Genomic DNA, 17203 nt, shown 5'->3' with positions numbered 1-17203 from the left:
CTTGGGTTACTGCCATATCCCACCCACCATCACAGAGTCCAAAGTCACCACTGCATGGTTCCTCATATCCTGGAGTCCAGAGTCACCACTGCATGGTTCCTCATATCCTGGAGTCCAGCCTTCTACTGTGCCCTGTTGGTTTTAGGTCCCAAATTGTAGTTGTGCCCAACCCCAGGGCCTGAGCCTCTGGAGCACCTCTTCCTCGTTGGAGCCATACAAGTGTGGTACCCTGCTCCCATGGGTAAGAATCACAGCTGCTTCCCAACCCCCTGGGCCTGAGCTACCAGGTTGTCCCTTAGAGCAACAAATCTTAGCTTACTGGAAGAACTGCATCCACTCATGCCTTGGAGAGTGATTCTGTACCTCAAGTCCCAGGTGCTACAATAGTTTCAGAAGACAATGAGTACAAGAGCCTGACCTCATGACCACTCTGAGCATCTGTGCTGTGGATCCCAGTGCCACTGTAGCAGCCTGTGAACCGTGTCAGATCCAACTTCAAGAGAGATCCTCTCAGCTAAGAATCCCCACTCTAAGGAAGACAAAAGCAGGAGAATCCCTAAAACCCTTGCTCTAATAACCTACATAGCCACTGTCACTAACACAAATTCCTTCAGCCTAGACCACTGAGGCTCTGCAGGTATCACTAACATTAATCACAAATGAAAAAGCTTCACAGAGACTACAACGCTGCACTGACACAGAAGTAGAGCCACCACACTCTGCCACAGCAGAACCCTCAGGCCCATCTGCAGCTAAACATTTTCCCTTACAAAAGCCACTCTGTAAAGTTTGGAAGGAGTGACTGTACCACCAGATAGACAGAAATTAACACAGCGACACAGAAAAAAATGATAAAGCAAGGAAATATGACACCACCAAAGAACCACAATAATTATACAGTAATTGATCCCAAAGAAACAAAAATTTATAAATTGACCCAAAGGAATTTCAAAATAACACCCAAAAAACTCCAATGAGATGCAAGAAAATACAAATAGACAATTCAATAAAAACAGGAAAACAATTAATGATCTGAATGAGAAATTCAACAAAGAGATACATGTCGTCAAAAAAAAGAACCAAACATAAATGTTGGAGCTGAAGAATTCAATCAATGAGATAAGAATAAAATTGAGAGTTGCAACAGCAGAGTAGATCAAACAGAAGAGAGAGTTTGTGAATTTGAGATGAGTATTTTGAAATGACTCAACCAGAGGGGAAAAAAGAATGAAAAAGAGTAAAGACTTATAAAAAACCATCAAGCAAATAAATGTTCACAACTGGGAATTTCATAAAGAGAAAAGACAGAGAAAAGAATGTTTACTTAATGAAATAATTGCTGAAAACCTCCCAAGTCTTGGAAAAGATACAGATATCCAGATCTATGAAGCTCAAATGTTCCCAAACAGATTCAATTCAAAGAGATCCTCTTCAAGTCATATCATAATCAAACTGTCAAAAATCAAAGACAATTTTTAACAGCAGCAAGAATTAATATCAAAATTTCTTACACTCTGCCAAAAAATGGAGCTAGAAGAAATACATTAAAACACATTATCACTTTGAAACCTAAGCCAGATAAAGACATCACAAGAAAAGAAAGCTATGACAATCTTTCTGATGAACACTGATGGAAATCCTCAATAAAATATTTGCAAATCAAAGCCAACAACACACCAAAAAAATTATACACCATGACCAGATAGGATTTATTCCTGGCATACAAGGCTGATTAAACATATGCAAATTGATGTCATACATCATATTAACAGGACAAAATATAAAAACCACATTCTAATCTCAACTGATGGGGAAAAAAAAACCATTTAACAAAGTCCAACATACTTTCTTCATAAAAACTGTCAAAAATTTAGGCATATAAAGAAAGTTCCAGGCCGGGCGCGGTGGCTCAAGCCTGTAATCCCAGCACTTTGGGAGGCCGAGACGGGCGGATCACGAGGTCAGGAGATCGAGACCATCCTGGCTAACACGGTGAAACCCCGTCTCTACTAAAAATACAAAAAACTAGCCGGGCGAGGTGGCGGGCGCCTGTAGTCCCAGCTACTCCGGAGGCTGAGGCAGGAGAATGGCGTAAACCCGGGAGGCGGAGCTTGCAGTGAGCTGAGATCTGGCCACTGCACTCCAGCCCGGGCTACAGAGCAAGACTCCGTCTCAAAAAAAAAAAAAAAAAGAAAGAAAAAGAAAGTTCCTCAACATAATAAAAACCATTTATGAAAAGCCCACAGTGGACATTATAAAAATGAAGAAAAACCGAAAGCTTTTCCATTGAGATCCAGAACAAGGCAAGGATGCCCCCCTCCTTCTATTCAACATAGTACTAAAAGCACCAGCAAGAAAAATCAGACAAGAAAAAAATAAAATGCATCCAATTGGAAAAGAAGTAAAATTATCTCTATTTGCAGAGGAAATGGTCCTACACATCAAAAACCCCAAAGATTCCACACACACACAAAAAAAAAAAAACTATTACAAAAAATAAGCTCATAAAGGATAGAAAATCAACACATAAAAAGTACATTTTTATACACAACAATCTAACTGAAAAAGAAATCAGGAAAATAGTTCCATTTATGATAGCACTAAAAAAAAAACTGAAGAAGCAAGAATAAACCAAACCCAAAATTAGTAGAAGAAATAACAAAGATCAGAGTAGAAATAAATGAAATTGAAATTAAGAAAATACAAAAGATGAATGAAATGAAAAGTTGTTTTTTTGAAAAGATAAGTAAAATTGACAAACTTTTAGCCAAACTAACTAAGAAAAAAATAGAGAATACCCAAACACATAAAATCAGAGGTGAAAATGGAGACATTACAACTGCTACTGCAGAAATTCAAAGGATCATTAGTGGCTACTGTGAGTAACTATATGCCAATATATTGGAAAATCTAGAAGACATCTAGAAAAAAACTCCTAGACAGACACAACCTGCAAAGATTGAACCATGAGAAAATCCACAAGCTGAACAGACCAATAACAAGTAAAGAGATAAAAGACATGTCTTCTAGCAAAGAAAACCCTGAAATCCAATGGCTTCACTTTTGAATTCTACCATTTAAAGAACTAATACTTATCCTATTCAACCTATTCCAAAACATAGAGTAAGAAGAGTAATAGAGTAATATTGGCCATTTTACAAGGCCAATATTATCTTAATACCAAAACCAGATAAAGACACATCAAAAAAGAAAACTACAGGCCGATATCCCTGAGGAATACTGATGCAAAAACCCTCAACAAAATACTATCAAGATGATTTCAATAACACATTTTAAAAAGGTCATCAAGACCAAGTGGGACTTAGCCCAGAAATGCAAGGATGGCTTAACACATGCAAATTAATCAATGAGATACATCATATAAACAGAATGAAGGACAAAACCATATGATCATTTCAATTGATACTAAAAAGGCATTTGATAAAATTCAACAACCTTTCAATGATAAAAAGCCTTCAAACAACTGAGTATACAGGAACATACCTCAACATAAGAAAAGCCATATACAACAGACCCACAGCAATGATCATTCCAAATGAGGAAACAATGAAAGCCTTTCCTCTAAGATCTGGAACAAGACAAGAATGCCCACTTTCACCACCATTATTCAACATAGCACCAGAAGTCCTAGCTAGAATAATCAGACAAGATAAAGGAAGGGCATCCACACAGGCACAGGCAATCAGAGCAAAAACAAACAAATGGTATCACATCAAGTTAAAAACCTTCTGTACAGCAAAGGAAACAATCAACAGAATGAAGAGACAACCCACAGAATGACAGAAAATATTCATCTGACAAGAAATTAATAATCAGAATACATAAGAAGATCAAACAACTCTATCAGAAAAAAATCTCATAATCCAATTTAAAATGGGCAAAATAGCTGAATAGATATTTCTCAAAAGAAGGCACACAAATGGCAAGCAGGCATACAAAAAGGTCATCATTGATCATCAGAGAAATACAAATCAAAACTACAAGGAGATATCATCTCACCCCGGTTAAAATGATTTATATCCAAAAGACAGACAGTAACAAATGCTGGTGAGGGTATGGAAAAAAGAGAACCCTCCTACACTGTTGGTGGGAATGTAAATTAGTACAAGCACTACGGAGAATGATATGGGGGGTCCTCAGAAAACTAAAAATAGAGCTACCACATGATCCAGCAATTCCACTGCTAGGTATAAACCCAAAACAAAAGAAATCAGTGTATCAGACATCTGCATTCCCATGTTTGTTGCAGCACTATCCACAACAGTCAAAATTTGGAAGCAATCTAAGTGTCCATCAACAGATGAATGGATAAAGAAAATGTACTTATACACAACGGAGTACTATTCAGCCATAAAAAGAATGGGATGCTGTCATTTCCAACAACACAGATGGAACTGGAGGTCATTAGGCTAAACGAAATTAGCCAACACAGAGAGGCAAACATCACATGTTCTTACTTATTTGTGGGATCTAAAAATAAAAACAATTGATCTCATGGAGCTAGAGAGTACAAGAGTGGTTATCAGAGGCTGAAAAGGATAGTGGGAGGATGGGTAAGAGGAAGGAAGCTTAATGGGTATTTAAAAAATACAGTGAATAAGACCTGGTATTTCACAACACAAAAGGGTGACTACAGTCAATAAGAATTTAATTGTACATTTTAAAATAACTAAAAGAGTATAACTGTTGTTTGTAACACTGAGGATAAACGCTTGAGGTAATGGATACTCTATTTACTCTGATGTTATTGTTATACATTGCATGCCCATATCAAAACATCTCATGTACCCGTAATTATATACGTGCCTACTACCTACCCACAAAATTTTAAATAAAAAATTTGTTTAAATAAAATAAAATAAAGGCGGAATCTTTGAGAGCAGGGAAAAAAAGAAATAAAGGGCATCCAAATTGAAAAGGAAGAAGTCAAATTAATTATCTTTGTTTGTAGATGACATGATCATCTATTTGAAAAAACCCAAAAACTCCATCAAAAAACTGTTAGAACTGATAAACTCAGTAAAGTTACAGAATACAAAGTCAACATACAAAAATCAGTAGCATTTCTATATGTCAACAGTAAACAAACCGGAAAAGAAATCAAGAAGGTAATCCAATTTACAATAGCTAAAGATAAAAATTAAATACTTAAGAATTTAAACAAAAAAGTGAAAGATCTCTACAGTGAAAACTATATAAGATTGATGCAAGAAATTAAAGAGAAACTATTAAAAAATGGAAAGATATTCTATGTTAATAGATTAGAAGAATCAATATTGTTAAAATGTCCATACTATCCAAAGTAATCTACAGATTCAGTGCAATACCAATGACATTCTTCACTGAAATAGAAAAAAATCCTAGAATTTATCTAGAATTATAAAAGACCCACAATATTCAAAGCTATCCTGAGCAAAAAGAACAAAACTGGAGGAACCACATCACCTGACTTCAAATTATACTACAGAGCTATAGTAACCAAAACAGCATGGAAGTGGCATAGAAACAGAAACATAGACCAATTAAACAGAATAGAAAACCCAGAAGCACATCCAAACAACCACACCAAACTCATTCTAGACAAAGTTGCAAAGAACATGTATTGGGAAAAGGAACAGACATCTCTTCAATAACTGGTGCTGGGAAAACTGGATATGCAGAAGTGTGAAACTAGATCCCTACCTCTTGACAAAGACAAAAATCAAATCACACAGATTAAAGACTTAAATCTAATACCTCAAACTATGAAACTATTACAAGAAAACACTGGGGACCAAACTCTCCAGGACATTGGAGTGACCAAAGATTTCTTGAATAATAACCCAAAAAGCACAGGCAGCCAAAGCAGAAATGGACAAATGGGATCACATCAAGTTAAAAAGCTTGCACACAGCAAAGTTAACAGTCAACAAAAGGAAGAGACGACCCAGAAAATGACAGACAAGTTTTGCAAACTATCGACCTAACAAGGGATTAATAACTATTATACAGAGAGTTGTCAAGACGGTTCAATAGGAAGAGCTCCAGTCTGCAGCTCCCAGAGAGACCAACACAGAAGGTGGGAGATTTCTTCATTTCCAACTGAAGTATCCAGTTCATCTCACTGGGACTGGCTAGACAGTGGGTGCAGCCCACAGTGAGTGAGCAGAAGCAGGGTTGGGCATCGCCTCACCGGGGAAGTGCAAGGGGCCGGCGAACTCCCTTCCCTAGCCAAGGGAAGCCATGAGGGACTGTGCTGTGAGGGACTGCGCTATCTGGCCCAGACATTATGCTTTTCTCATGGGTTTCGAAGCCCACAGACCAGGAGATTCTGTTGTGTGCCTCTACCACCAGGGCCCTGGGTTTCAAGCACAAAACTGGGCGGCTGTTTGGGCAGACACGATCTAGCTGCTGGAGTTTTTCTTTTGTAGCCCCGTGGTGCCTGCAACCCCAGTGAGACAGAACCGTTCACTCCCCTAAAAGGGGGCTGAAGCCAGGGAGCCAAGTGGTCTCACTCAGCGGGTCCCACGCTCACAAAGTCCAGCAAGCTAAGAACCACTGGCTTGAAATTCTTGGGCCAGCATAGCAGTCTGAAGTCGAACTTGGTGGTGGGAAGGGCATCCGCCATTACTGAGGCTAGAGTAGGCAGTTTTCCCCTCATAGTGTTAACTCTGACTGTGTGTAACACTCACCACAGCAGGGCAAAGCACCTGGGGCCAGACTGACTCTCTAGATTCCTCTCACTGGGCAGGACATCTCTGAAAGAAAGGCAGCAGCCCCAGTCAGGGGCTTATAGACAAAACTCCCATCTCCCTGGGATACAGCACCTGGGGACAGGGGCAGCTGTGGACGCAGCTTCAGCAGACTTAAATGTTCCTGCCTGCTGGCTCTGAAGAGAGCAGCGTACCTCCTAGAACAGCACTTGAGCTCTGCTAAGGGAAAGACTGCCTCCTCAAGTGGATGCCTGACCCCCGTGCCTCCTGACTGGGAGACACCGCTCAGCAGGGGTGAACAGACACCTCATACAGGAGAGCTCCGGCTGGCATCAGGCAGGTGTCCTTCTGGAACGAAGCTTCCAGAGGAAGGAGCAGACAGCAAAATATTTGCTGTTCTGCAGCCTCCGCTGGTGATACCCAGGCAAATAGGGTCTAAAGTGGACCTCCAGCAAACTCCAACAGGCCTGCAGCAGAGGGGCCTGACTGTGAAAAGGAAAACTAACAAACAGAAAGCAGTAGCATCAACATCAACAAAAAGGAGGCCCACAGAAAAGCCCCATCCAAAGGTCATCAGCATCAAAGATCAAAGGTAGATAAATCCATGAAGATGAGGAAAAACCAGTGCAAAAATACTGAAAATTCCAAAAATCAGAATGACTCTTGTCCTCCAAATGATTGCAACTCCTCTCCAACAACAGTACAAAACTGGACAGAGAATGAGTTTGACTTTGACAGAAGCAGGCTTCAGAAGGTGGGTAATAACAAACTCCTCTGAGCTAAAGGAGCATGTTCTAACCCAATGCAGGGAAGCTAAGAACATTGATAAAAGATTATAGGAACTGCTTACTAGAATAACCAGTTTAGAGAAGAATATAAATGACCTGATGGAGCTGAAGAACACAGCACAAGAACTTCGTGAAGCATAGACAAGTATCAAAAGCCAAATCGATCAAGCAGAAGAAAGGATATCAGAGATTAAAGATCAACTAAATAAAATAAAGCATGAAGACAAGATTAGAGAAAAAAGAATGAAAAGAACAAACAAAGCCTCCAAGGAATATGGGACTATGTGAAAAGACCAAACCTATGATTCACTGGGGTACCTGAAAGTGACGGGGAGAATGGAACCAAGCTGGAAAACACTCTTCAGGATATTATCTAGGAGAACTTCCCGAACCTAACAAGACAGGCCAACATTCATATTCAGAAAATACAAAGAACACCACTAAGATACTCCTCGAGAAGAGCCATCCCAAGACACATAATTGTCAGATTCTCCAGGGTTGAAATGAAGGAAAAAAATGTTAAAAGCAACCAGATAGAAAGGTCAGGTTACCTACAAAGGGAAGCCCATCAGACTAACAGCAGATCTCTCAGCAGAAACACTACAAGCCAGAAGAGAGTGGGGGACAATATTCAACATTCTTAAAGAAAAGAATTTTCAATCCAGAATTGCATATGCAGCCAAACTAAGCGTCATAAGCTAAGGAGAAATAAAATCTTTTACAAACAAGCAAATGCTGAGGGATTTTGTCACCACCAGGCCTGCCTTACAAGAGAGCTTCTGAAGGAAGCACTAAATATGGAAAGGAAAAACCAGTACCAGCCACTGTAAAAACATACCAAATTGTAAAGACCATCAATACCAGGAAGAAATCGCATTAACTAGTGGGCAAAATATCCAGCTAGTATCATAATGACAGGATCAAATTCACACATAACAATATTAACCTTAAATGTAAGTGGGCTAAATGCCCCAATTGAAAGACACAGACTAGCAAATTGGACAGAATCGAGACCCATCTCACATGCGAAGACACACATAGGCTCAAAATAAAGGGATGGAGGAATATTTACCAAGCAAATGAAAAGCAAAAAAAAAAAAAAAAAAAAAAAAAAAAAGCAGGGATTGCAATCCTAGTCTCTGATAAAACAGACTTTAAACCAAAAAGATCAAAAAAGACAAAGAAGGGCATTACATAAAGGTAAAGGAATCAATGTAACAAGAAGAGCTAACTATACTAAATATATATGCACCCAATACATGACCACCCAGATTCATAAAGCAAGTACTTAGAGATCTACAAAGAGACTTGGACTCCCACATAATGGCAGTGGGAGACTTTAACATTCCACTGTCAATATCAGACAGATCAATTAGACAGAAAATTAACAAGGATATTCAGGACTTGAACTCAGCTCTGGACCAAGTGGACCTAATAGACATCTACAGAACTCTCCACCCTAAATCAACAGAATATACATTCTTCTCAGCACTGCATAGCACTTATTCTGAAATTATCCACATAATTGGAAGTGAAACACTCCTCAGCAAATGCAAAAGAATGGAAATCATAACAAACAGTCTCTCAGACCACAGTGCAATCAAATTAGAACTCAGGATTAAAAAACTCACTCAAAACTGCATAACTACATGGAAACTGAACAATCTGATCCAGAATGACTACTGGGTAAATAACAAAATTAAGGCAGAAATAAGTTCTTTGAAACCAATGAGAACAAAAACACAATGTACCAGAACATCTGCGATACAGCTAAAGCAGTGCTTAGAGGGAAATTTATAGCACTAAATGCCGATATCAGAAAGTGGGAAAGACCTAAAATCAACATCCTAACATCACAATTAAAAGAATTAGAAAAGCAAGAGCAAATGAATTCAAAAGCTAGCAGAAGACAAGAAATAACTAAGATCAGAGTAGAACTGAAGGAGATAGAGACACAACAAGTCCTTCAAAAAATCAATGAATCCAGGAGCTGGTGTTTTGAAAAGATTAGCAAAATAGATAGACTGCTAGCCAGACTAATAAGAAAAGAGATCTGAATCAGACAGACACAATAAGAAATTATAAAAGGGCTATGACCACTGATCCCACAGAAATACAAACTACCATCAGAGAATACTATAAACACCTCTATGCAAATAAACTAGAAAATCTAGAAGAAATGGATGAATTCCTGGACACAAACACCCTCCCAACACTAAACCAGGAAGAAGTCAAATCCCTGAATAGACCAATAACAAGTTTTGAAATTGAGCAAGTAATTAATAGCCTACCAACCAAAAAAAAGCCCAGGACCAGACCAATTTACAGCTGAATCCTACCAGAGGTACAAAGAAGAGCCGGTACCATTCCTTGTGAAACTATTCCAAACAAGAGAAAAAAAGGGGACTCCTTCCTAATTCATTTTATGAGGCCAGCATCATCCTGATACCAAAACCTGGCAAAGACCCAACAAAAAATGAAAATTTCAGGCCAATATCCCTGATGAACATTGATGCAAAAATCCTCAATAAAATACTGGCAAACCAAATCCAGCAGCACATCAAAACACTTATTCACCACGATCAAGTTGGCTTCATCCCTGGGATGCAAGGCTGGTTCAACATATGCAAATCAATTAACATAATCCGTCACATAAACAGAACTAATGACAAAAACCACATGATTATCTCAATAGAAGCAGAAAAGGCCTTCAACAAAATTCAACAGCCTTCCTGGTAAACACACTCAAGAAACTAGGTATTGAGGGAATATATCTAAAAATAATAAGACCTATTTATGATGAACCCATACCCAATATCATAATGAATCAGCAAAAGCTGGAAGCATTCCCTTTGAAAACCAGCACAACACAAGGACGGCCTCTCTCTCCACTCCTATTCAACATGGTACTGGAAGTTCTGGCCAGGGCAATCAGGCAAGAGAAGTAAATTCAAATAAGAAGAGAGGAAGTCAAATTGTCTCTGTTTGCAGAGGACATGATTGTATATTTAGAAAACCCCATCGTCTCAGCCCCAGAATTCCTTAAGCTGGTAAGCAACTTCAGCAAAGTCTCAGGATACAAAATCAATGGGCAAAAATCACAAGCATTCCTATACACCAGTAACAGACAAACAGGGAGCCGAAACATGAGTGAACTCCCATTCACAAGTGCTACAAAGAAAATATAATACCTAGGAATACAACTTACAAGGGACATGAAGAACCTCCTCAAGAACTACACCCACTGCTCAAGGAAATAAAAGAGGACACAAACAAATGGATAAACATTCCATCCTCATGGACAGGAAGAATCAATATCATGAAAATGGCAATACAGCCCAAAGTAATTTATAGATTCAATGCTATGCCGATCAAGCTACCATTGACTTTCTTCACAGAACTAAAAAAAAACTACTTTAAATTTCATATGGAACCAAAAAAGAGCCTGCATAGCCAAACAATCCTAAGCCAAAAGAACAAAGCTGGAGGCATCACACTACCTGACTTCAAAATATACTACAAGGTTACAGCAACCAAAACATGGTACCGGTACCAAAACAGATACATAGACCAATGGAACAGAACAGACGCCACAGGAATAACACCACACATCTACAACCATCTGGTCTTCGACAAATCTAACAAAAACAAGCAATGGGGAAAGGATTCCCTATTTAATAAATGGTGCTGGGAAAACTGGCTACCATATACAGAAAACTGAAACTGAACCTCTTCCTTACACATTATACAAAAATTAACTCAAGATGGATTAAAGACTTAAACGTAAATCCTAAAACCAAAAAACCCTAGAAGAAAACATAGCCAATACCTTTCAGGACACAGGCATGGGCAAAGACTTCATGACTAAAACACCAAAAGCAAAGGCAACAAAAGCCAAAATAGACAAAAAGGATCTAATTAAACTAAAGAGCTACTGCACTGTAAAAGAAACTATCATCAGAGTGAACAGGCAATAAATAAAAAATGTTGGAAAGGGTGTGGAAAAAAAGAGAACCCTCCCACACTGTTGATGGGAATGTAAATTAGTATATGCACTATTTTGAGAACAGTATGGAGGGTCCTCAAAAAAGTAAAAACAGAGCTACCACATGATCCAGCAATCCCACTGCTAGGTATATACCCAAAACAAAGAAAGTCAGCATATTAAAAATATATCTGTACTCCCACATTTATTGCAGCACTATCCACAATAGCCAAGATTTAGAAACAATCTAAGTGTCCATTGACAGAAGAATAAATAAGGAAAACGTGGTGCTTATACACAATGGAGTACTATTCAGCCATAAAAAAAAAAAAAATGAGGTCCTGTCATTTACAAAAACATGAATAGAACTTGAGGTTATTACGTTAAGTGAAATAAGCCAGGCACAGAAAGAAAAACATCACATGTAGGAGCTAAAAATTAAGACAATCAAACTCACAGAGAGTACGAGGATTGATTACCAGAGGCTGAGAAGGATAGTTGAAGGGTGAGGAGGAGATGGAATGGTTAATAGGTACAAAAAAAAAAAAAAAAAGATGGAAAGAATGAATAAGACCAAGTATTTGACTGCACAACCATAGTCAATGAAAATTTAATCATACATTTTAAAATACTTAAAAGACTATAATTGAATTGTTTGTAACAAAGAATAAATGCTTGAGGTGATGGATACCCCATTTATCCTGATGTGATTATTATATATTGCATGCCTGAATAGAAATATTTCATGAAATATGTATATGTTTATACATATGTCATGTCTTAAAAATTAAAAAACTGAAGAATAAATTTAACCAAGAAGGTGAAAAACCTGTACACAGAAAACTGTAAGATGGTGATGAAAGAAACTGAAGACAAAATAATGAAAAAATAAATGAAAAGATATTCCATCCTCATGAATCAGAAGAATTAATATTGTTAAATTATCCATTCTACCCAAAGCAATATATAGGTTTAGTATAATCCCTTTCAAAATCCTAATGGCATTCCTCACAGGAAAAAAAAAAAAAATCCTAAAATTTGTTTGGAAACATGAAGACCCTAAAACAATTCCAAGAAAGAAAAACAAGGTTGGAGGAATTATACTTCCTGATTTAAAAATTATATAACAAAGCTATAGTAATCAAAACAGTGTGGTACTGGCATAAAAACAGACACATACACCAACAGAACAGAACAGAGAACCTAGAAACAAACCCAAACAGATATGGTCAACTAATTTTTGACAGGGGCACCAATAGGACACCTTGAGGAAAGATGAGTCTCTTCAATAAATGGTGTTAAGAAAACTGAAATTTCACATGCAAAAGAAAGTGAACCCTTATAACATACATAAAAATAAGCTCAAAATGGATAAAAGACCTAACTGGGAGACCAGGAACTATAAAACTCCTATAAGAGAACATAGGGGAAAATCTCCTGGGCACTGAAGTTGGCAATGATTTTTGGGTATCAAACCAAAAGCTCAGGCCACATAAGCAAAAATAAATAAGTGGGACTACTTCAAACTAAAAAAAAAAATTATACCTTTTGCTGCTCTGTACAGCAAAAGATAAAATCAATAAAATGAAATGGCAGCCTACAAATTGAAAAAAATATTGGCAAACAATATATCTGATGAGGTTAATACCCAAAATTTACAAAGAACTCATACAACTCAATAGTAGAAAAACAAATAACCCAATTTTTTCAACGGACAAAGGACCTAAATAGACATTTCTCCATAGAAGACAAAAATCACCAACAGCTATATCAAAAGGTATTTAACATCATTAATCATCAGGGAAATGCAAATCAAAACCACTATGAGATACCACATCACAGCTGTAAAGGTGGTTATTATTTTAAAAAGTCAAAAAATAACAAATGTTGACAAGAGTATGCAGAAAGAGTAATTAAAAATAGAACTACCAAATGACACACGATCCCTCTGCTGAGCATATACCCAAAGGAAATAAAATCATCACCATGTAAAGATTCTACATTCCTATGTTCATTGCATCATTATTCACAATAGCCAAGATATGGAAAAAGCTAAGTGTCTGTTGATAGAAAAATGAATAAAGAAATTGTGGTACATATATACAATGAAATATTACTTAGACTTACAAAAGAATGAGATCTTTTCATTTACCACAACATGGCTGGGTCTGGAGGACAATTATGCTAAGTAAAATAAGCCAGACACAAAAAGAAAAATATTGCATGATCTCGCTAATTAAATATGGGATCTACAAAAAGAAATCAAATATACAGAAAGAGAGAACAAAACAGTGGTTACCAGGGACAGAGGGGTTAGAGGGGATGAAATGGGAAGATACAAGTCAGAGGATACAAAGTAGCTGATGTGTAGGATGAACAAGTCTAGAGATCTAAAGGACAACATCAGAACTATAGATAATAAAACAGTACTGTATATGGGATTCATGCTAAATAAGAACATTTTAGATGTTCCTGCCACAAAACCAAAAAAACAAACAAAAAAAAATGGGTAACTGTGAAAGGACAGATATGTTAACTTACTTCAATGTAATAATCTTTATACTATCTACGTATATCCCATAACATCATGTTGCATAGCTTAAATTTACAAAATAAAATTTACTAAAAAAAAATAAGTAAAAGGATAGTTACATTTAAACTTGAGTTTTAGGGGTAGGGAAAGGGCCAATCAGGGCAGGGTGGGTAAGAAATTTTGGGGGGTGATGGGTGTGTCCTTATCTTGACTGCGGTGATGGTTTCACAGGTAACACTTATGTCAAAACTTATCAAACTGTACACTTTAAATATGGGCCATTTATTCTATGTCAATTATACCTCAAAAAAATTGTTTAAAAAAAATCTTTTTAACTTCTAGATTAAAAAAACCATAAAATATTATTGGAAAGATATACTATGTTTATAAATTGGAAAACTTGATATTATAAAGATTTCAGTTCTCTTCAAATTGACCTATAGAAACAATGTAATCCAATCAAGATCCCAGATTTTTAATAATTTCATTTGCAGATTTCAAAATATATATGGAAATGCAAAAGGCAAAGAACACACAAGACAAGTTTGAAGAACAACATGAAAGGAGTTACTCTATCCCTACCACAACTAAATATAAAGCAACAGTAATCAAGACAGTGGAATACTGGCACTTGGAGAGACAAACCAGGGGATCAAAGAGTCCCGAAACAGATGCTTGTGCATATGAACATTTGATTTATAACAAAGATATGACTGTAAAGTAGTTGGGAAAGAGTAGTCCTTTTAATGAATAGAACTTAATTAAACATTCATATAAAATGTATTCCTCCTAATTCATATCACAAATACCAATTTCAAGTAAATATCACATCTAAATGTGAAAGGTAAAACCATAAGCTTCTAAATGATTACACAAGAGAACATCTTTGTGATCTAAATATAGGGAATGACTTCTTAGGTCAAACAAGTACTAACCACAAAAGAGAAGATGGAAAATTAAACTGGATTAAAATTCAATAGAAAGTCCCATTAAGTACAATATAAAAATGAAAAGAAACAAGCTGCAATATGGGAGATGATACGTGCAATATAAAAAACTCACAATGTGCTCATATAGAAAATATATAGGCCAGGCGCAGTGGCTCATGCCTGTAATCCCAAAACTTTGGGAGACCGAAGTGGGTGGATCATCTGAGGTCAGGAGTTCAAGACCGGCCTGGTCAACATAGCAAAACCTCATCTCTACTAGAAACACAAAAAAATTAGCCAGGTGTGGTGGTGCACGCCTGTAATCCCAGCTATTCGGGAAACTGAGGCAGGAGACTCACTTGAACTCAGGAGGCGGAGACTGCAGTGAGCCGAAATCGTGCCATTGCACTGCAGCCTGGATGACAAGAGCAAAACTCCATCTCAAAAAAAAAAAAAGAAAGAAAAAAATATATAAAGACCTCCTACAAAACAATAACAAAGAGACAATCAACCCAATTGAAAAGTGGACAAAAGATGCAAACTGGCACTTCAAACAAGAAAATAACCAACAGTCTACAAACATATGAAAATATGTTCATCATCAGTAGTAATCATGAAATGCAAAAGAAAAGAAAACCAAAATGTGACACCATAAACACCTATCATAATAGCTACTATTGAAAGGACAAGTAATAGCAAGTGTTGGAAAGAAGAAGAGCAACATGCATTCTCATACACTGTTAGTGGGAGTGTAAATTAGTGCAACCACTTTGGAAACCTATTTTTTGGTGTCTACTAAATTTGAAGGCATCTAGGATCTGCACTGCATGTTATGTACCATCAGAAATGCATGCACATGTACACTAAATATTGAATAAGAATGGTCATAGCAGTATTATCCATAGAAGCCCCAAATTTCAAATAATCCAACTATCTATCTGTAGCTATAGAATGTTAAAATATATTGCCATATATCAATACAATGGAATACCAAAGAACAATAAAAATGAATAAAATCCAAGAACCTGACACAACACCCATTACAATCCTAATGATTAGCAAAAGAAGTCAAAGACCAAAAAAACTTGTCCTATATGGTTCCATTAATACAAGGAGTTCAAAACAGGGAGAAATTATAGGGTTAAAAGGCAAAATAGTGATTATCTTTAGAAAGCAAGGAGTTAGTGATTGGAAAGAGAAATTAGAAGTTTTATTGAATACTGGTAATATTCTATTTCTAGATCTGGGTGGTGAGGGTATGTTCACCTCATGATAATTCATCAAGCTATACACTGATACATGTACTTTTCTGTATGTATACTTCCGAATTTTAAAATTTTTAAACAAGTGAAAAAGAAAAGAGAGCTTCAGCAGCTTCCCTTGTCAAGTAACAGGTTCCACTCTGGAATTTATGAGATGAGACAGAATATTATTTGGTAAGTTAAAGAGGACCTTACAGCAACATTCTTAAATGTGTACTTCAGCTCTTGTTTAGTACATAAATCAGACAATAGCACAGATTTCGTACTGTGTGAACTATTGCAATTAACTAAGAAAAGCACCAAACTGTTTATCTCAGAAAAGTCCTTTTTTGGAAGTATGTGATGTTTTAGATATTTTAGACTGGTACAGTTTAAATTGAAGGTACCCTTAGTACGTCTGAAAAAATCTAGAACTTTATGCAAAAAAATAAATATATCTTGATATTACACATTAGATGCCACATTGCCACACATTAATTGCAAAAATGTTGTCTACTTCAGCAGAAGACAGGCATTGTATCTTCACCTTTCTAAGGCTCTTCACAAAAAACTTAATACCAAAAACACAAAAGAAAAGTATTTTCATGTAGCCAAGTGTTTATTCATATTTTTAAAATAAGCAAATTTCACTATAAGAGAAATTTTCAAATACCGTATTTTCAAAAAGATCAACTTCATTGATCTTTTTATCTCTTAGCACATTCAGCCAATAAATTCAAACTCCAAAATGAACTCAACATATCTATGTAAGGAACTGTAAACAAATTAACAACTGGAGAAAAATTTACTAGGAAACTTTCAATTTGAATAAAATATATTAAGAAAAAAATCCTGCACACTTTCCTTATCTTGAAAAAAAGGTATTATGAGAAATGAATAAATGAATAAATACACTCCTGAAGTTGACAAATTCACAAGTTTAGTGACCATTAACCATTTCCTCCTAAAAAGACAAACTGATAATATAAAGAAATTAACACTATATAGACTGTA

The 17203-nt window shown here is 36.6% G+C and overlaps 1 protein-coding gene across 7 annotated transcripts in view; it reads right to left on the bottom strand.

Annotated features, from left to right (window-relative positions):
* Nucleotides 1-17203, bottom strand: part of CEP128 (centrosomal protein 128) — a 445924-nt gene that overhangs the window by 381655 nt on the left and 47066 nt on the right. The gene's annotated exons all lie outside the window — the stretch shown is intronic.

The sequence above is a fragment of the Macaca thibetana genome, chromosome 7 (assembly GCF_024542745.1).
Source record: "Macaca thibetana thibetana isolate TM-01 chromosome 7, ASM2454274v1, whole genome shotgun sequence".
In the NCBI taxonomy this organism is placed as follows: Eukaryota; Metazoa; Chordata; class Mammalia; order Primates; family Cercopithecidae; genus Macaca; species Macaca thibetana.
Note: the sequence above shows the minus strand (reverse complement) of the source record. Positions and strands in the feature narration are given on the sequence as shown.